Source organism: Prionailurus bengalensis, chromosome E3 (assembly GCF_016509475.1).
Source record: "Prionailurus bengalensis isolate Pbe53 chromosome E3, Fcat_Pben_1.1_paternal_pri, whole genome shotgun sequence".
Classification (NCBI taxonomy): domain Eukaryota; kingdom Metazoa; phylum Chordata; class Mammalia; order Carnivora; family Felidae; genus Prionailurus; species Prionailurus bengalensis.
Window position 1 is genome coordinate 18,544,897 of NC_057357.1, and position 20,660 is coordinate 18,565,556.

The window sequence follows — 20,660 nt, forward strand, 5'->3', positions numbered from 1 at the left end:
CCCTGGAGCTCACACAGCAAATCAGAGAGCTGGCCCAGCCCCAGTGGGCTTCTTTTCCCAGACCTTTCTTTGCACCCTTGAAGTCCTTGAGGTTTACATTTCCTGAGCTCCCGTGGGCTAGTGCGGTGAAGGAGCTGAGATAACTGGGTTAGTCCTCTTCCAGGAATTCAGATTCTGGGGGGTGTGGTTGGGAGGGAGACTGGTATAATTGTATTGTCTGGACCTAGCACCTCCCACCTCTCGCCAGTACTGCCTTCTGGCTCTTGTACCAAACTAGGTTGAACCCTCCACTTTTCTACCTTGGTTGTCCATTGGAGTCTCAGGGGAGCTGTAAAATTACTCCTCAAATTCTAAATGAATTAGTCTAGATAGTGGCTCAGTGGGTCGGGCTTTTTGAAAGCTCCCAGATGTTTTCCAACGTGTGGACAGGTGGAGAGCTACTGGGCATGACTCGGGACTGAGGTTACACCTGGAGAGGCCACTTCCCCAGGTCCTGCTGTGGTGGCAGAGCTGAGCATGTGTGGCCAGGGTTCTGCTGGTCTGAAACAGGATTGCTGAGCACCAGGACCCCAGGTGGAAGGATCCAGGCTTGGAAGTAGGAAAGACGGCAGGTTGGGGATACTTGATGCTCTAGTGAGGCCTCCAACTTCTGTATTAATTGGGTCCATGCCGGTGCCAGCCCAGACTTAGTGGTCACTGATTCCAAAATGCCTTCAGTTGTAAGAAGTGTTTATGTGTCATTAAGAAAACCCTGCCACTTGCATTTGTAAGATGTCCTTGATTAAAAGGTGCATCTGGATTTCAGAAGTGAAAAGCAATACAGCTGGTCACCTTTATAACCCCAATGACTGACTGACTCATGGGGTCACTCCGGGGCCTGTGTTTACTGTTGGGTGAATAGATGAAAGCCAAGGGGGTGGTTCCCTTGGATGTACCACTGGCACCTCAGGCTCCACACATCCAGATGTCACCCCATCTGCCCCTCACAGTGTCCTCCTGTGATCACCTTCCTGATGTCAGTCTGTGTAGGCAGAATAATGGTCCCCCGGCGATGTCCATGTCCTCAACAAAATCTGAATATGGGACCCTACGTGGCAAAAGAGACTTTGCAGATGTGATTAATGACTGAGGTGGGCAGGGGGCCGTGCTATCCTGGATTATAGAGGTGGGTGGGCCCAATGTCATCACAAAGGTCCTATAAAGTAAAAGCGGAGGGTCAAACACAGCTGCTGGCTTCGAAGACGTAAGACCAGGCCATATGCCAAGGAATGCAGTGGCCTGTAGAAGCTGGAGAAGGTAAGAGAACAGTCCTTCCTGAGCTGCTACCAAAAAAAAAAAAAAAAAAAAAAAGACAGCCCCACTGAGGATTTGAACCGAGTGAAAACCATTGTGGACTTCTGACCTCCAGAATCCTAATAAAGTTGTGTTATTTCAAGCCACAAAGTTTGTGGTTATTTGTTACAGCCCTGATAGGAAACTAACACATACCCCACCTAGCTGAATGCCTCTCCCCTTCCACGAGCATCACTGGAGTTCTCTTCCCTTTGGCTGTGGCCCTGCTGCAAGCCCCTATCAGCACTTCACTCCTTTGCCTTTCCTAAAACTGTTAGGTGTGTACATAAAATTACTATTTTTTACCAAGAGCTTTACTGAGATGTAATGCACCCATTCGAAGTGTACACAGGTCAGGAGGTTTTTTTTTTTTAGAACATTCACAGGGTTGTGCAGCCATCACCACAATTTTAGAACATTTCTGTCAACTGTAGAAGAAACCGCCCCTCTTACTCCCCACCCTCCTCATCCTCCAGTCCCTGGTAACCACTAATCTACTTCCTGTCTCTGTAGAGTTGCCTATTCTGGCCATTTCGTACAAACGGACTCCTACAATTTGTGGTCTTTTGTGTCTTCTGTGTCTACTTAGCCAGTTTTTGAGATTAAGCCATGTAATATGCAATAGTAATCTTTTTTATTGTTGACTATTCCACCATATGAAGGTATGGTATATTACCATTAACTAAACCTCACACTTTCTTTGAGTTTTACAAATTTTTCTCTTCTGTCCCTTGTCTGTTCCAGAATATCTTCTGGGACACCCCTTCACGTTCAGTGATCATGTCTCCTTAACCTCTGGTCTGACAATTCCCCAGAGTTGTTTTTGCTGACTTTTGACAGTTTGGAGGAGAATTGGTTAGGTATTTTGTAAAATATTCCTCAAATTTGGGTGCTTTCTTTGGTCTGGGATTTTTCTCGTGATTGGATTTGAGTTATGGTTTTGGGGAGGGAGACCATGGAGGTGAAGTCCCTAACCTTTTACTGGAAACTTATAATGGCTTCATTTCCCTCGAGATAAAGTTCAAAAGCTTGAAGGTGACTGAGAAGGTCTTCCGGGGCCTGGCTCGATGCAGCCCCTCCAGCTCCACATCTGCCTTTGCTTTCCTTCTCCATTTTCTTCCCTGATTCCAGGCTCCAGCCTTATCCCAGAACAGGGCAATTTGATTTCTCCAGGCCTGGCCAGTGATGCCTTTCTCTTCTCTATCTATCTGGGAAAGACCAATTAATAGATCTGTTGTACTTCATTCTAGGTCTCCTTTTTTTTTTTTTTTTTAATGTTTATTTTCTTATTTTGAGAGAGAGAGAGTGCGCACACACACACACACACACACACACACAAGCAGGGGAGGGGCAGAGAGCAAGAGGGAGCCACAGAAACCAAAGCAGGCTCCAGGCTCTAAGCTGTTAGCACAGAGCCCGATGTGGGGCTCGATCTCGTGAACCACGAGATCATGACCTGAGCCGAAGTTGGACACTTGACCAACTGAGCCACCCAGGCACCCCTAGGCCTCCCTTTCCTACAGGCTTCCTAATAATCCACTCCCCACCCCCCTGGTTGGTCATTGTTTTTCTTCCACTGTGCCCAATAGCACAGATGTCTGGCCCCATACCCAGAGCAGTTTTTGCTGGCCTGTCTCCACCAGTTGGTCTGAGACAGGAGTTCAGTGCTGATGAATGACTAGGGGATGAGCCAAGTCTTTCCCGGTGGGACTCTTTGTCCTTGCTGTCCCAGAAGGGGTGAGGTGTGACCTGGATGGGCAGTGTACCGGTGTCTAGACCCAATAGTCTCTCAGGGAGCAGGGCTGAAGGATCAGTAGGGTCATTTTTACTGAGGCCATGGGCAAATTTACAGGGGGGCTCAAGGTCAAAGCTGCAGATGTCATCCCTGTATCTGGGACACCAGAGCCTTTTGTCTGTGGCAGGCCATTTTCCAGAAGACTAGCAAGAGTGGGAGAAGGTGGGTCCAGGCTCAGGCTGTCACACCTTCCCCTGGGCATCTGGTGGGGTCCTGGGGGAGACAAGGATGGAGGAGGACTTCAAAAAGGAGTTAAAATTGGCAAAGAGTCAGGCTCCACAAAGCCCACGGAGTTTGGGGGTCCCTTAATGCCTTTGACACATCTGTCACCCCTTCCAGACCCACCTGGCTGGTTTGATGCCTCTTTGCAGGGCCACTAATGCCAGGCTCCCAGGCAGTGGGGAGGCCTGAGACTGAGCGGCTTGCCTTCCATTCTGCTCCCAGCCAGGGCCAAGTGGAAGCCCTGGAGATGCCCAGCTCTTCCTGACACTGAGACCCAAGGGGAGTTTCTTTCAAGGGCGGATTTGGAAGCGGATGTTTTGCACGAGGCCCAAGGGTGGATGATGTTTCTTCTGAACTCCACCTGGAGGCCAAGCTTGCCCCTTGGTCCTTTCTGGCCATTCCCCGGGTTCAAGGGTATGCCGTTCTGTGGTCGGTTCAAGCGGCCACCAGACCTCCTTTTGCCCCCTCCGGGGGGCCATCCCAGCACACATCTCCCTCTGGCCAAATGGGGTCTGCTCACCCTGTCCCCACCAGTCTCCCTGTTCTCCAGGAAGCTTGTCTGGCTCAGCTTGCCCTGTAGATAAGACCCCACCTATCCGTGGAGGCACCACACGTGACAAGCCTGTACAACCCACTGTAGATGCTGGCGCTGCCTGAGACTTGCTTGGGTAGCCTCTGGTTTTCCTGTTCTGATGCTATTGTTCTTGCCCTCGTTTTCCTGTCTCCACTGACTACGCTACGGATCTCTGCCCCGCAGCTCCAGGGGCGTCAGCTCCACTACCCTGTTTTGGACACATTTCTCTGTCTCAACTCTTCAACTTGCTTAAATACAATGTCGGCTTTTCCCAGGCTTAAAACGTGGTACTAAACCTATCTGTATTTGAAAGGGCATCTGGCATTTCTTTTCTTTTTCTTTTTCTTTTCATTTCTAATGTTTATTTATTTATTTGGTGGGGGGGAGCGCAGACAGAGGGAGAGAGAGAATCCCAAAGCAGGCCCCGCGCCAACGTCAGCCACGAGATCACAACCTCGGTTGAAATGAAGAGTCAGATGCTCAACCGACTGAGCCACCCAGGTGCCCCTGGCATTTCTTAAGTATTTAAATAAGTTAGGAATATTATGTGTAGTCTTTCTGACTACCTACTATTCAGTTACGAATGTCCTCCATTTTGCTGATGAGAAAAGCGAGGCTCATAGAGGTGAAGTGATCTATCTCATGCCGCACAGCCTGAAAGTGGTAAAGCCGGCCTTTGAACCCGGTGTGTGTGATCCTGAAGTCCAGCCAGAATATTTGGTGAAATGTCTGCTCCTATTTTTTTTTAAGATGTTATTTTTGGGGCGCCTGGGTGGCGCAGTCGGTTAAGCGTCTGACTTCAGCCAGGTCACGATCTCGCGGTCCGGGAGTTCGAGCCCCGCGTCAGGCTCTGGGCTGATGGCTCAGAGCCTGGAGCCTGTTTCCGATTCTGTGTCTCCCTCTCTCTCTCTGCCCCTCCCCCGTTCATGCTCTGTCTCTCTCTTTCCCAAAAATAAATAAACGTTGAAAAAAAATTAAAAAAAAAAAGATGTTATTTTTAAGTAATCTCTATATTCAACCTGGGGCTCGAACTCACAACCCCAAGATCAAGAGTCACATGCTCCACTGACTGAGCCAGCCAGGCGCCCCTGTTCCTATTTTTTGTCTATGATAAAATTGGGTTATTTGTCTTATTATTATTGAGTTTGTAGCAGACAGTTACATATCCCAGATACAAGTCTTTTGTCAGTTATATCTTTTGCAAATATTCCTCTTGGTCTGTGGCTTGTTTTTAACTTCTTTTTAATCAGTATCTTTTGAAGAGTGGAAATTTTAAATTTTGATGAAGTTCAATTTTGGATTTTTTGCCCTTATAGTTTGTGCCTTTTTGTGTCCTAAGAAATCTTCATCAAATTCAGAGTCACCAACATTTTCTGATTCTTCTAGAAGTCTTATAGTTTCAGCTTTAACATTTAGGTCTATGATATCTTTGTGTTAACTTTTGTATACACTTCACTTTTTTTGTGTATGGCTAGCCAGTCACGTGAGCACGTTTGTTGAGAAGATTCTCCTTTCCACTGTTGAAAAATTGCCTTGCCCCCTTTCCAGAACATCAATTATCCCCATATATGTTCATCTATTTCTGAATTACATATTTTGTTCCATTGGTTTCTATGTTTATCTCTATACTAATACTATACTGTCTTTTTTTTTTTCTCATTTTTTAAAAAAAGTAATCTTTAAGCCAGCCCATCAAGGGGCTTGAACTCATGACCCTGCTATGAAGAGTTGCACGTCCCATTGACTAAGCCATCCAGGTGCCCCTCAGTACCATACTGTCTTGATAACTGTAGCTTTTTTTTTTTTTTTTGCCTTTTTTTTTAAGTTTATTTATTTATTTTGAGAGAGAGAGAATGCACATGTGCTCATGCTGGCAGAGAGAGAGAGAATCCTGAACAGGCTCTGCACTACACTGTCAGTGCGGAGCCTGTTGCAGGGCTCGATCTCACAACCCTGGGATCATCACCTGAGCTGAAATCAAGAGTTGGATGCTTAACCGACTGAGCCACCCAGGTGTCCCGATAACTAACTTTATGGTGAATCTTGACATCAAGTAGTGAACATCCTCTAACTTTTTTCTCTTTAAAGATTGTTTTGGCTAGTCTATGTCCTTGGCATTTCTTTTTCTTTCTTTCTTTCTTTCTTTCTTTCTTTCTTTCTTTCTTTCTTTCTTTTTTTTTTTTAATGTTTTATTCATTTTTGAAAGACAGAGTGTGAGTGGAGGGGAGGGGGCAGAGAGAGAGGGAGACACAGAATCTGAAGCAGGTTCCAAGCTCCAAGCTGTCAGCACAGAGCCCAATGTGGGGTTCGAAATCACAAACTGCGAGATCATGACCTGAGCTGAAGTCAGACGCTTAATCGACTGAGCCACCCAGGTGCCCCTGTCCTTGGCATTTCTAAATAAATTTTCGAATCAGCTTGTCAATTTCCCAAAAAACCTGGTTGGGATTTGAAGGGAATAATGTTAAATCTATGTAGAATTGATATTATTTCTTCATTAAATGTTTGGTGGAATTTACCAAAGGAGCCATCTGTATCTGGAATTTTCTTTGTGGGAAATTTTTTTTCCCCTGAATTTTTCCAGGTATTATCTCCAGTTTATGGGGACCGTGAAGGAATTCAATTGGTTTTATCAAGTTCACCAGCAAAGCAACAATGCGAAACCTGAGAGTGAATCCTTTCGGCTTCCAAATATTTTGAAAGCTGGCTCCTGAAAAATAACAACAAAACCATTGTATGGGGATGCCTGGCTGGTTCAGTGGGTGGAGTGTGCAACTCTTGATCTCAGGGTCATGAGTTCAAACCCCATGTTGGATGTAGAGTTTAGTTAAAAATAAATAAATAAAATCTAAAAGAAAAAAAGTTGTATGATGAGAAAGTATTTCTGGGATTGAAAGAGAAAAACCTTGTCTCTCAGTACCTAGAAGTCTGTGCTGGTTCCAAAGAGAATGTTTTTATTTTAGGCACAGAGCTCCAATTAACGTTATGGGAAGATTTAACTACAAATTCAATTTCGTTAATTATATGTGAGGCTATTTAAGTTTTCCGTTTCTTCTTGAGTGTGCTTTGACAGTTTGTTAGTTTTAAGGAATTTTTCCATTTCATCCATGTGATTGAATTTGCTGGCACAGAGTCGTTCACGGAATTACTTCCTTAATTTCATTTTTGGTCTGTTGCACTTTGAATATGTCATTCTACTCACTGACTTCTGGCCTCCATTGTTTCAGATGAAAAGTTTGTGTAGATCAGTGTTGATGCTCTCTGCACATGGTGAGTCTTTTTCATTGCTGCTTTTATTATTTTCTCTTTGTCTTTCTTTAAAAAGAATTTTTTTAACGTTTATTCATTTTTTGATAGAGAGAGAGAGAGAGAGACAGAGTGTGAGTGGGGGAGGGGCAGAGAAAGAGGGAGACAGAATCAGAAGCGGGCTCCAGGCTCTGAACTGACAGCACAGAGCCCGCCGTAGGGCTCGAACTCACGGACCGCACCGTGAGATCATGATCTGAGCCACCAGGCGCCCCCTTTTTGTCTTTCAATGGTTGGCTATGATGGGTCTAACTGTGAATCCCTTTCCATTGATCCTACCTCATATTCACTGAGCTTCTTGGATGTGTAGATTAATTTTTCAACAAATTTGGAAGTTCTGGGCCATTGTTTCCCTTTTTTTCCCTGATGCAGTACTCTACGAGTTCCTGTGGTGACATACTCTGTGACAAAATGTTTAAGATTTTGGTGTCGTAGTCAGTGTCCCAGGTTTGAATTCCAGCTCTGCCAGTTATTAGTTGTGTAAACCCAGACAAGTCACTTCATTGCTTTGAGTCTTTATTTAAAAAAAATTTTTTTAATGTTTATTTATTTTTGAGAGGGAGACAGAGTGTGAGCAGGGGAGGGGCAGAGAGAGAGGAAGACACAGAATCTGAAGCAGGTTCCAGGCTTCGTCCGAGCTGTCGACACAGAGCCCAACGTGGGGCTCGAACCCACCCACCGTGAGATCACGACCTGAGCCGAAGTCGGATGCTTAACCGACTGAGCCACCCAAGCACCCCACAGTCTTATTTTATGTTTACCACCTTATTATAAAGGATATGATAAGGGATACAGATGACAACATGAACGGCCAGATGAAGAAGTACATAGGGTGGGGTCCTGGAGCTTGGGGTCCCAAGTTCAGGAGCTTCTCTTTCTATGAAAGTGGGGTGTGCTACCATCCCAGTATGTGGCCTCTGGTGCAACTCAGCTTGGAAGCTCTGTGATTCTTTCTTCAAATCTTTCTGCTCTTTTCTCTCTTTTCCTTTCCTACTGGGACTCCTGTTATGTTTATGTTCGTACACCTGATGTTGTTCCATAGATCTCTGCGTAAAGATTCATTTTTTTCTTGCCTTTTGAAGCAAGAATCTGAGTTCTTCAGATTGGATAGTTTCTGTTGATCTTTCTTCATGGACATAGATTCTGTCATCTGTCATGTCAAATCTGTTGTTGAGCCCCTGTAGTGATTTTTAAGATTTTATTTTTAAGTAATCTCTGCACCCAACATGGGACTTCAACTTACAGCCCTGAGACCAAGAGTCACACTCTCCACTGACTGAGCCAGTCAGGTGCTCCTCTAGTTGTGCATTTCAGGTCTGGAGTTTATTGCCATTTTAACCTTTTGTTTTGTTTTGTTTGGTTTGGTTTTTTTTTTGAGAGAGAGAGAGAGAGAGAGCACGAGCTAGGGAGGGGCAGAGAGAGGGAGAGAGAGAATCCTAAGCAGGCGTCAGTGCAGAGCCCGACTTGGGGCTCCATCTCATGAAACGCAGGATCATGACCTGAGCCAAGATCAAGAATTAGACGCTTTAAAAAAAAAATTAAGCTTATTTATTTATTTTGAGAGAGAGAGAGAGAGAGAGAGGCAGAAAGAGAGGAAGAGAGAGAATCCCAAGCCGGTTTCGAACGGTGAGCACGGAACCCGATGTGAGGCTCCAATCTGTGGAACCACAAGGTCATGACCTAAGCTGAAATCAAGAGTTGGACGTTTAACCTGTGGTCGGGTCCCCTCCCTAAGGAGCGAGAAAAAGAGAGAGAAAACTTCAAGGTAACCTGGCTATGTGCCTACGTGACAACATCCCTCATGACCTTGTAAACAGACTACTTAATCAGACTACATGTTTGTGTGTGTTATCATATATCATATGATATCATATGATATCATATATCATATATGGGAGACAAAGAAGTAGAAAATGTATAAAAAAAACTATGCCGTGTGACAACCGGTGCTCAGTTCTTCGGGTATGAACCCAACTGAGCGGTGCCGGCATGAATAAAGTTGCTTCCTGGAAATTAAAAAGCCTCGGTGTCTCTGTGTGAGAATCTTGCTACATTGCTTGGGGGCTCACATCGGGGATTTGGAGATGGTGCGTTTCTACCTCTTTTGCCACTGGGGTACAGCCTCAGAGCGCCAGGAGAAGCCACCTTGCCTGGTGCCAGCGGACCCTTTCACCCGTAGGAGATTAGCCTATCCCGGGGTGCCAGGGTGCCGGGGCGAGGACCCCGTGTTGGCTAACAAAACCTGTGAGGCCCAGGAACCAGCTTAACGAGTGCCGCCCGTCAGACTGGTAAGAACCCGGGTTCGTTTTGGCAGACCTGCCCCTAAGAGGCAGAGGGGAGCCTGATCACCTCCCAGAGTTGCCCTAGTAACTCTCCACAAGGGTCAAGGAATGCAGCTGTAACTCAAAGGTGCTGAATGTAGGGCGGTGGGTTGGAGTCGTTGTGTGGATGTGTGTGAATGAGACTACAACGGGAAGGTTCCGACCTGACCAAGGGCCGAAGCGGGTGTTGAGTCCTGGTCCGAGGTTCTGTGGTGAGGCTTAAGGCGGTGTCAGACTTCCTCGGGAGTCTGATCCTGGTCGGGAATTGAAACTGAACCCGCCAATGCTAAGAGGCGCCTGAAATATCTTCGAGAGGAGAGCGGGCGGGAAACGGACAAAGGGAGTGTGCATCCTCTCCAAACTAGTCCCCCTCCTTCCTTTTTTCCCCCCCTCGTGTGCGTGAAAGTCGTCTGTTAGGGGCAGGAAGTGGGTGGAAAGCAGAGTAAAGCGACTCTCCTAGAGTTTATGTTGAGAAACTGCAAAAAGGGATATTCAGGAAATTATGGTGTGAAATTAACTCGTGAAAAGCTCCAGGCATTCTGTGAAATTGATTGGCCATCATTTGGGGTGGGCTGGCCCTCCCAGGGCTCACTTGATAAGGAACTAGTTGGCGAGTGTTCAGGGTCATCCCCCGGGGGATCCAGGCCACCCTGACCAATTTCCTTACATTGACTGTTGGCAAGACCTGGTCCTATCCCGGCCGCCTTGGCTAAAAAGTCTCTGTTGAGAGAGCTGTAAAGTTATGATGGTTCACATCATGGCTTCCTCCAAATACTGGCCAGAGATTAAAAAGCCCATACTGTTGGGAGAACCTGAAGAAACACCATATGTCCCACTGCACCCCTTACTGCCACCTGTGCCCCCAGCAGCCCTAACTGCAGAAACCTCATCAGAGTCTGCCCCCAGCCCCGAGGCCTCACCACCCCCAGCACCACCAGCCCCCCTGAATGTGACCGACTTCCCCTGGACAACCAGTCTTAACCCCGTATATGACTCCTGAACGACGACTAGAGAATCAGACTGGTGGAGGCAGCCCCTCCCTGCAGCCACACCGGAGAGCCCTACAGATGCCACTGAGGGAAACCAGGGGACCCATCTATTATGATCAGGAAGGCCAGATCCAAGGAGGCCAACGTGTTTTTATGTACCCACCCTGTATCACTACGGATCTCCTAAAATGGAAGCACCATACCCCCTCTTATACAAAGCCCCAGGCCATGATGGACCTAATGCAGTCCATAATTCAGACCCACAAACCTACCTGAAAGGACTGCCACCAACTTCTTCTGACCCTCTTCAACACTGAGGACGGTCGCCGAATTACTCAGGCAGCCCTAAAATGGTTAGAGGAGAATGCCCCGGCTGGGACACTAGACCCCCAGGCCTATGCTTGGGCTCACTTCCCTGGGGAGGGACCCAGGGACCCAAATGACTCAAGTATAGGTAGAGGGTTTGCAAGGACTGAATGATATCAAGAAGCCCTTCTAAATGGCAAAAAGAAGGCAGGACGGGGGTGGGTGGGGGAAGGCCATAAATATGAGTAAAACATCAGAAGTGCTCCAGGGACCCGAGGAAAGCCCGAGCCAGTTTTATGAGAGACTATGTGAGGCATTTCGTCTCTACACGCCCTTCGATGCAGAAGCACCTGCCAACCAGCAGATGATTAATGCAGCTTTCGTAGGTCAGGCCCAGGGGGACATTCGGCGCAACCTGCAAAAACCAGAAGGCTTCACTGGCATGAATATCTGTCAGTTGCTAGAAGTAGCAACCCAGTTGTTTGTTAACCGTGACCAGGCGGCACGGAAGAAAGAATGCGGAAGGATGAAAAAACAGGCAGACTTGTTAGCTGCCCCTTGACGGGGCAGTTGAAACACCCCCAGAAGAGTTCCCCACAGGGAAAAGGGCCAAGGCCAGAAAGGGGAGCGGCAGGGAGGAGGGTCTTGGCCCGGACCAAAATCAGGGTGGATTCAGTGTGCTTCCTGCTGTCAGGAGGGCCACTGGAACAGTGAGTGCCCCCAGCGACCTGGTAATTCTCAGCAAGGCCCCAGGCAGAAAAAAAAAAAGCCCCTGTGGTCTAGGGCTGGTACCAACCAGCATCATGGCCTCATGGGGCCCCCAAAGATGATTTTGTGAGGATAGCCGCCATAGAGGACTACGAGGAGGACTAGGACAGACCGGGCTCTATTTGGTTAGGCCCCCAGGAGCCCATGGTCCGAATGAATGTGGGGGGCCGACCCATTGACTGTATGGTAGATACTGGAGCAGAACACTCAGTAGTGACCCGACCCATGGGCCCCCTCTCACAGAGACAGCCACCATCGTGGGGGCCACAGGCAGTCCGACATGCCGTCCCTTCCTGTTGCCTCGGCAATGCAATTTACGTGGCCATGAAGTCATCATGAATTCCTGTACCTCCCTGACTGCCCCGTGGCTCTAATGGGCCGTGACCTATTGGGAAAAGCTGCAGGCCCAGGTAGCTTTCAGCTCTCGGGGACAGACTGCTCCGACCCTACTGAAACCAGATGCAAAGATTTTGACTCTCACGATTCCCCAAGGGAAGGAGTGGCGTCTCTGCAGTCTCAAGGCAAAACCACAGCCGGTGCCCGAGCTTCCCTTTAAGGTCCCAGGATCGTGGGCTGAAGACAACGCACCAGGAGTCAGTCCAAAACATACCTCCAGTGGTTGTGGAATTAAAGTCCGGGCAGAGCCCACCTGCCAGAGACGATACTTCATCCCTCGCAAGGCACAGGTCAGGATCCAAAAACACCTGGAGAGACTTTTATTATTATTTTTTAAAATTAAAAAAAAATTTTTTTTAACGTTTATTTATTTTTGAGACAGAGACAGAGCATGAACGGGGGAGGGGCAGAGAGAGAGGGAGACACAGAATCTGAAACAGGCTCCGGGCTCTGAGCTGTCAGCACAGAGCCTGACACGGGGCTCGAACTCACAGAGTGCGAGATCATGACCTGAGCCGAAGTCGGACGTTTAACCGACTGAGCCACCCAGGCGCCCCACCTGGAGAGACTTTTAAAGTATGGGATCCTCCAGCCATGACAGTGGCCTTGGAACATGCCCCTCTTGCCTGTCCATAAGCCTGACATAGACAACTACCGGCCGGTTCAGGATCTGTGAGCAGTAAACCAGGTAACTGTCACCATACACCCGGTGGTCCCAAACCCCTATACACTTTGGGGGCTCATTCCTGCTGAAGCCACTTGCTTCACCTGTTGGGACCTTCAGGATGCCTTTTTCTGCATCTGTCTGGCCCCCAGAGCTAATTGATCTTTGCCTTCCACTGGGAGGATCCTAAAAATGGTGACAAGGGCCAATTAACTTGGATCAGGTTGCCTCAGGGGTTCAAAAACTCCCCAGCCATTTTTGGCACTGCATTGGCCTCTGACTTAAAAGCCTTCCCAGGGGATCAGTACGGCTGTGTCCTGCTTCAGTACGTGGATACTTTGGTGCCGGCTGGGAGGTCCCGAAAGGGCTGCATGGAAGGGAATCAGCAGCTCCTTACCCTCCCATGGAAAACCGGTTACAAGTTCTCCAGGAGAAAGGCCCAAATCTGTCAGGAAAAGGTTAAGTATCTCGGCTTCCACCTGTCCCACGGGCAGCACCAACTCAGCCCAGAGAGGAAGCAGGCCGTTTGTTCAATCCCGGCCCGACAACCTGACACCAGGTTCGAGAGTTTCTCGGGGCTGCAGGTTTCTGTAGGATCTGGATACCTAACTTTTCAGTCCTGGCAAAACCCCTCTTTAAGACTACAAAGCAGGGAGAGAGAGAACCCCTGAGGTGGGAATCAGTACAGCAAAAGGCCTTTGAGGAAATAAAGCGAGCTGTTACTAATGCGCCTGGGTTAGGGCTCCCAGACATGACCAAGCCTTTCTTTCCATATGTCCGTGAGCGCAGTGGTATTGCAGTGGGAGTCCTAACTCAGATGTTGGGATCATGGCATCACCCGGTGGCATATCTCTCCAAGCGACTTGACTCTGTGGCCCAAGGTTGGTCCCCCTGCCTATGGGCGCTGGCAGCCACAGCCCTCTTAGTGCCTGAGGCTGACAAGTTAACTATGGGACAGGAATTGACAGTCCGGTTGCCACATTCAGTATTGACGTTAATGGAGTACAATGGACAATACTGGCTAACCAACGCCAGGATGGTCAGATATCAGGGAATGTGATGTGAGAACCCGGAAGTACTGCGGGCCCTGAACTCTGCAACCCTATTTCCTGCTGGGCCAGGCCAGCCAGACCATGACTGTATTGAAGTCATGGATGAGGTGTTCTCCAGCCGACCAGACTTGAGGGATCAGCCCCTCAAAGACCCCAACACTGAATATTTCACTGATGGTAGCAGTTTTGTAAAGAGGGGAGAGCGTCTTGCAGGTTATTCCGTGGTGACCCTGAACTCTGTCATTGAAGCGGAGCCCCTGCCAAAGGGGACTTTGGCACAAAAGGCAGAGCTCATTGGTCTAACCCGAGCCCTCCAACTGGCAGCAGGGATACGTGTTAATATATACACAGACTCTAAATATGCCTTCACCACCCTCCACGTACCTGGGGCCTTATACAAGGAGAAGGGTCTGACAAACTCGGGAGGAAAGGACATAAAATATAGTAAGGAAGTCCTTGAACTCTTAGACGCTCTGTGGGCCCCTAAAAGTGTGGCAGTCATGCATCGCCAGGGACACCAAAGGGGAGGCACCGCGGCTGCACAGGGAAGCCGTAAGGCAGACTGAGAGGCAAAGCAAAATCAGCAGCTTTAACCGCTGCACTGTTCCCCAACCCACTGGCAGAATGGGACCCTAATTACTCACATCATGAAAGTACTTGGTTTAAGACTGAAAATGGAAACTACCCCTCCCCCCCCCCCCCCCCCCCCCCCCCCCACCGAGGCGGATGGTGAAAATTTGAAGACAGCGGAGTAGCAATTCCTGAGACCTTGGCGCCAGCCTTTGTTAAACAGTTCCATCAGGAAACTCACATTGGCAGGACAGCCTTTGAAACAGCGTTAAGCCGGTATTTCTACCTCCCTCCACTCTCCAGCATAGCCCGGGCGCTTTGTGAGCATTGTGAAACCCGCACCCGGAATAACCCACATCAGGGACCCCAGACCGCTCCTGGGGTGCAGAGTGTCGGGGCAGCCCCATTTGAAAATGTGATGGTGGACTTCACTGAGCTCCCCCGGGATCCGGGTTGTAAATACCTGTTGGTCTTTGTGTGCACTTTCTCAGGTTGGGAGGAAGCTTTCCCTACTTGAACAGGAAAGGCGCACGGGGTGGCCCGGCTTCTTCTAACGGAAATTATCCCACGATTTGGGATCCCTGTCACTATGGGTTCAGATAACGGGCCAGCACTCGTGGCTGAGGTGGTGCAGCTGGTGGCAAAGGACTTAAGATCTCCTGGAAGTTACACGCGGCATACCGACCCCAGAGCTCCGGGAAGGTGGAACGAATGAACCCAACCCTGAGGCTACAATTAAGTACGCTGTGCCAAGAAACCCACCTGCACCGGGACCAGGTGTTGCCTACAGCCTCGTTAAGAATCAGGCGCAGCCCCACGAAGCAAACAGGGCTTTCCCCCTTATGAAATCCTTTATGGGCACCCTCCCTCAATTATCAAGGGCATAGTGGGGATTTAAAGGAAATGGGCAGGCTAACCCTAAGGCGGCAGGTGCGGGCCCTGGGCTCTACTCTAAGCACCCTACACCGATGGGTTAAAGAGCGATGGCCTGTGAGTCTGACCACAGATCGTCACTCCTTTGAGCCAGGAGATGCTGTATGGGTAAAGGAGTGGAAAGTCCAGCCACTCAAACCCCTTTGGAGGGACCCGTTCACTGTCATTGTGTCCACCCCTACTGCAGTAAAAGTAGCCGAGGTGGGTCCCCGGATTCACCACGGCAGAGTGAAGCCGGACTCCCGGGACTGATCCATCCACGCCGTGCAAGCTGACCACCCGGAAGAAGCAATCCGCAACGCCGGGGATTCCAGCGGGGGACCGCTGCCCTGCTTTAGTCACTCCAGAAGCTGACCAATCTACACACAGCAGAAGCTTGAGGAATCGCCGGTCCGGTGAAATAAATAGACTGTCCTTGTTCTCTACGTCTGTCTTCTTACCGTGATGCACTGCCACCCCTTGTCTCTCACTGTTATTGTAATTTTTGCCCTACTTCTTGCTATCGGATTGGCGAAGGTTGCCCCAGCCGGCTGAAAATGTGGCAAGAGGTTGCTGTCAGCACTCACTTTCCTCTTGTGGGCAGGATGCTTTGTTGGTATTTGTTGCTTTCAATCTGGACCCTGTTTGTGAATCTAGATCTCTCATCGTGTGACCCATGTATTCGCATAACCAGGTCAGGCCAGGGAGTCACCTGGACCTTACCATACCATACCATACCATACCCACTTCTCACGCCAGTCAAAGACCCTGGCGCCCTGCATACACAGTAAGACCCCCTATTCCATCTGCCAATGGGGGAGTCAATACACTTGCTTTGTGTCAATACCCCAATGCTCCCCAGATGAAGACTGCTTAGAAGTCCGATCTTACCAGGAAGTGGGGGGTCTTGATCAGCTGGACACAAATCACTAACCCCAAGCGTCTGGTGTCAATATTGTTTGATGTATGTGCAGTTATAGGTATTGGCCAGGAGGCATCTGTTGGACGAGAAAAGCGGGCACTTGTCATGGAGGGCCCAAGGACTGTTGATATACCATGTGGAGGCTTGGATTAGGAGTGAAAATACCGACTCAGTGACAAATGCACGTGTGAGGAAAACGGTGTATGTGCCTGTACACCTGAGTTTTTATGCCCCAGTTGGAGCTGTGTCTCATGGGCTACTTGGGGAAAAAAAAAAGGCACAACAGCGCTCCTTCAGGAGGGAGCTGCTACATCAGGTTGTCAATCAAAAGCCTGTAACCCTGTTAATTTCACCATCATTAACCCAGGAGACTACACGTGGCAATAGGGCGCCCGAATTGGCGTCTGAGTCTATAGGTGTGGCAGACACCCAGGGACTGTGCTATATTTCAAGAGGGTCACTACCACCCATCCAACCACGTCCCGTCAAGTCTTCCACTCCTTCTCTGAAGAAATAAGTAGTCCCCCTCCCATTTCAGTCCCAGCAAGGAACTTGTTTCTAGTCCTGGCAGAGACTAGAGCCCAGACCCCAAAGATCTCTTCATGCCATGTATGTGGGGGAACCAACCTGGGGATCAATGGCCATGGGAGGCCAGGGAATTAGATCCCCCCGAGCCTTATAATGGAACAAAATACCCCAGTTCCACTACCGGGGTTTGGCTCCTCAAAACCTCAATCATTGGGAAGAACTGTCTTGCCCGATGGGGGAAAAAGTTCACCATCCCTGTTGGAAGCTTAACATGCCTAGGCCAAAGGTTTTATAATTCAACCACCTGGGAAACCCAACGGTGGGGGTCCCCCGGTCACATTGAACCAGACCCTCACCCCTTGTTTAACTTGTCTCATCTCCGAGAGGCTTGGGACAACATTGATGCAGCCATCGAATGGCAGGCCCCAGGTGGGCTATACGGGGTATGTGGGAAAAGAGCCTCTATGGTACTTCCTTCAGGTTGGTCAGGGTCATGTGTGCTAGGGACTATCCGTCCATCTTTCTTCCTACTCCCATTGCAGGAGGAGAACATCTGAGAGTTCAAATGTACGGAGATAGGCTCGAAGAAAGCGAAGTACCTTGCAAATTGGCAAATGGAAAGATGATGAGTGGCCTCCTGAGCATATAATCCAATATTATGGCCCTGCCACCGGGGCAGAGGATGGGTCCGGGGGCTACCGCACTCCCATTTACATGCTAAACCGCATAATTAGACTGCAAGCAGTTGTAGAAATTATAACCAATGACGGGGCGCCTGGGGGGCTCAGTCAGTTAAATGTCCAACTTCGGCTCTGGTCATGATCTCGCGGTTCATGGGTTCGAGGCCCGCGTCTGGCTCTGTGCTGACAGCTTAGAGCCTGGAGCCTGCTTTGCATTCTGTGTCTCCCTCTCTCTGCCTCCTCCTCCCCTCATACTCTGTGTCTCTCTCAACAACTGGTGCCCACAGACAGATGATGAGGAAAAAGTCATGGAGGAGATCACAGATCGAACGAGAAAGGTTGCTCATGTCCCCCATCCAGACCTGGAAAGGTGAAAACCCCAGGGAAAGGTGAAAATCAACTCTTGGAGGATGCAAAACCTTCATGGGAATGATCCTCCTAATTTTGGGAGGGTGCTGGATCTTACCCTGCTTCGTCCCCTTGGTTGTACGGTCCGTCTCCAGTCTCATTGAGGCCATGGTTGAAAGAAAGACGGCCACTCATGTAATGATGTTCTGGAAATACAAACCTCTAAACCAAGATGATGCTCTTCGACCCGAAATGGAGGGGTCCGAGCATCAAAGCGGGGAATGTGGTAGGGTCCCCTCCTCAAGGAGGGAGAAAAAAGGGAGAGAAAGTTTCAGGGTAACCTGGCTATGCGCCTACGTGACGCCATCACTCATGACCTTGTAAACTGAGACTACTTGATGAGACTGCATGTTTGTGTGTGTTATACCATATATGGGAGACAAAGAAATAGAAAATGTATAAAAAACTATGCCACGTGGCGTTCGGTGCTCAGTTCTTTCGTGTACGAACCCAACTGAGCGGTGCCGGCAGGAATAAAATTGCTTCCTGGAAATTAAAAAGCCTCGGTGTCGCAGCTGTCTGTGCGAGAATCCTGCTACAAACCAACTGAGCCACCCAGGCACTCCTCAAGAGTCAGACACTGAACCCACGAAGCCACCCACGCACCCCTAACAATTTTTAAGTGTATAATCCAGCAGCATTAAGTACGTGGACAGTGTTGTATATCTGCTATTATCCATTTCCAGATGTTCTTTATGATACATTGTCTCAACAGAAACTGTACCTATTAAACAACAACGTACCATTCCTCCGTTCCCCCAGCTCCTGATAGCCTCTGCTTTTTCTGTCTCTATGAATTTGTATATTCTAGGTGCCTCATAGAAATGGAGTCATACAATATTTTTCCTTTTGTGTCTAGCTTCTTTCACTTAGCATAAGGTTTTGAAGGTTCATCCATGCATATTGTAGTAGGTATCAGAACTTCATTCCCCACCCCCTTTTTTTGGAGGGGGGTGGGAAGAGAGAGAGACTCTTAAGCAGACCCCACTCCCAGTGTGGAGCCCATGCGGGGCTTGATCTCATGAACCATGAGATCATGACCTGAGCCAAAATCAAGAGTTGGGTGCTTAGCCAACTGAACCACCCAGTGCCCCAGAATTTCATTCCTTTAAAAAACATAATTTCTGGGGCACCTAGGTGACTCGATCAGTTAAGCATCCGACTTTAGCTCAGGTCACGACCTCACGGGTCATGGGTTCGAGCCCCACATCGGGCTCTGCACTGATCTGCAGAGCCTGCTTGCGATTCTCTCTCCCTCTGTGGCCATCCCTGACTCGCACTTTCTCTCACTCTCAAATAAAATAAATAAACTTAAAACATGAAAATAAATTTAAAAACATAATTTCGGTGCACCTGGGAGGCTCAGTTGGTTAAGGACAGACTCTTGATTTCAGCCCAGGTCATGAGCTCATGGTTCATGTGTTTGAGCCCCATGTCGGGCTCTGCGCTGACAGCATGGAGCCCGCTTGGGATTCTCTCTCTCTGCTCCTCCTCTGCTCACTGCCTTCTTCTTTCTCTCTGTCAAAATAAGTGAACATTAAAAAAATAATAAAATAAATAATTTCTATCCTCTTACCAAGATGATCTATTTTGTCACAATTTCCTTTGAGTTTTTTTTTTTAATTTTAGTTCTTTGACCATATTTATCATATTTATAATAGCTGCTTTCAAAGTCTTTGCTAAATGCTAAATGGCTTTATCTTCAAAGATGCTGAATGCATCTGGGGACACTGGGGGGGGGGGATTCTACTTGTTTTCCCAGAGTTTAGACTGCATTCTGATGCCCCCTACAGGTCGGTGTTGTCATTGGTTTTTGTTTGTTTTTCTTTGTTTAATAATTTGCTTCTGCTTGATCTGTGAAATCTGCCTCACCCATGGTGGATATCCACTGATGTCTCTGCCCCATTTAAAATAATTCTTGCGGGGCGCCTGGGTGGCGCAGTCGGTTAAGCGTCTGACTTCAGCCAGGTCACGATCTCGCGGTCCGTGAGTTCGAGCCCCGCGTCGGGCTCTGGGCTGATGGCTCAGAGCCTGGAGCCTGTTTCTGATTCTGTGTCTCCCTCTCTCTCTGCCCCTCCCCCGTTCATGCTCTGTCTCTCTCTGTCCCAAAAATAAATAAACGTTGAAAAAAAAATTTTAAAAAAAATTTAAAAAATAAAATAAAATAATTCTTGCTTTGGGGTGCCTGGGTGGTTCAGTCAGTTAAGCGTCCGACTTAGGCTCAGGTCACAATCTCGTGGTCGGTGAGTTCCAGCCCCGCTTCAGGCTCTCTGAGGACAGCTCGGAGTCTGGAGCCTGCTTGGGATTCTGTGTCTCCCTCTCTCCCTGCCCCTCCCCCCCCCTCAAAAATAAATAAACATTGAAAATTGTTAAAATAATTCTTGCTTTTATTTTTAAGCCTGGATTCCCAGAAATACCCCTGTCTGTGTAGCTTAATGGTCAGCTAATTATTGGACAGCGGTTGTACTCAGTCACGCTGAGCCAGTGAGAATTCTGTCCTCTGCCAGTGGATCTATGGGTGGGTAGGAGAGTACAAAGTTCAGGCTGTTTTCAAGTTGACCATAGCTTTGCTTTCCCCTGGGCCCTTCTGGGCCTTCTCTGTGCATACAGCCCCAGGGTTTTAGCCAGGAATGTACGGGTAACGGGTAACGTGGGCTCTCCCTGCTGCACATGCACACAGCTTTAGCTGGGAAGAGGCTCCCTTCAACCACAACCACAACATCAGGCTAATAGATGTTAGCTTGTCACCGAGCTGGCCGCTTCCTCTGGCGATATCCCTGGACATGAACATCATCCAAGTGTCCCAATCAAATAAACCCCTTTCAGCAGTGGAACTGCCGGTCCTCAAGGCCCACCCCCACCCCGGCAGAACTTCTGCACCTCCCGAGCTGCCAATGGAGAAAGAGAGAGAGAGA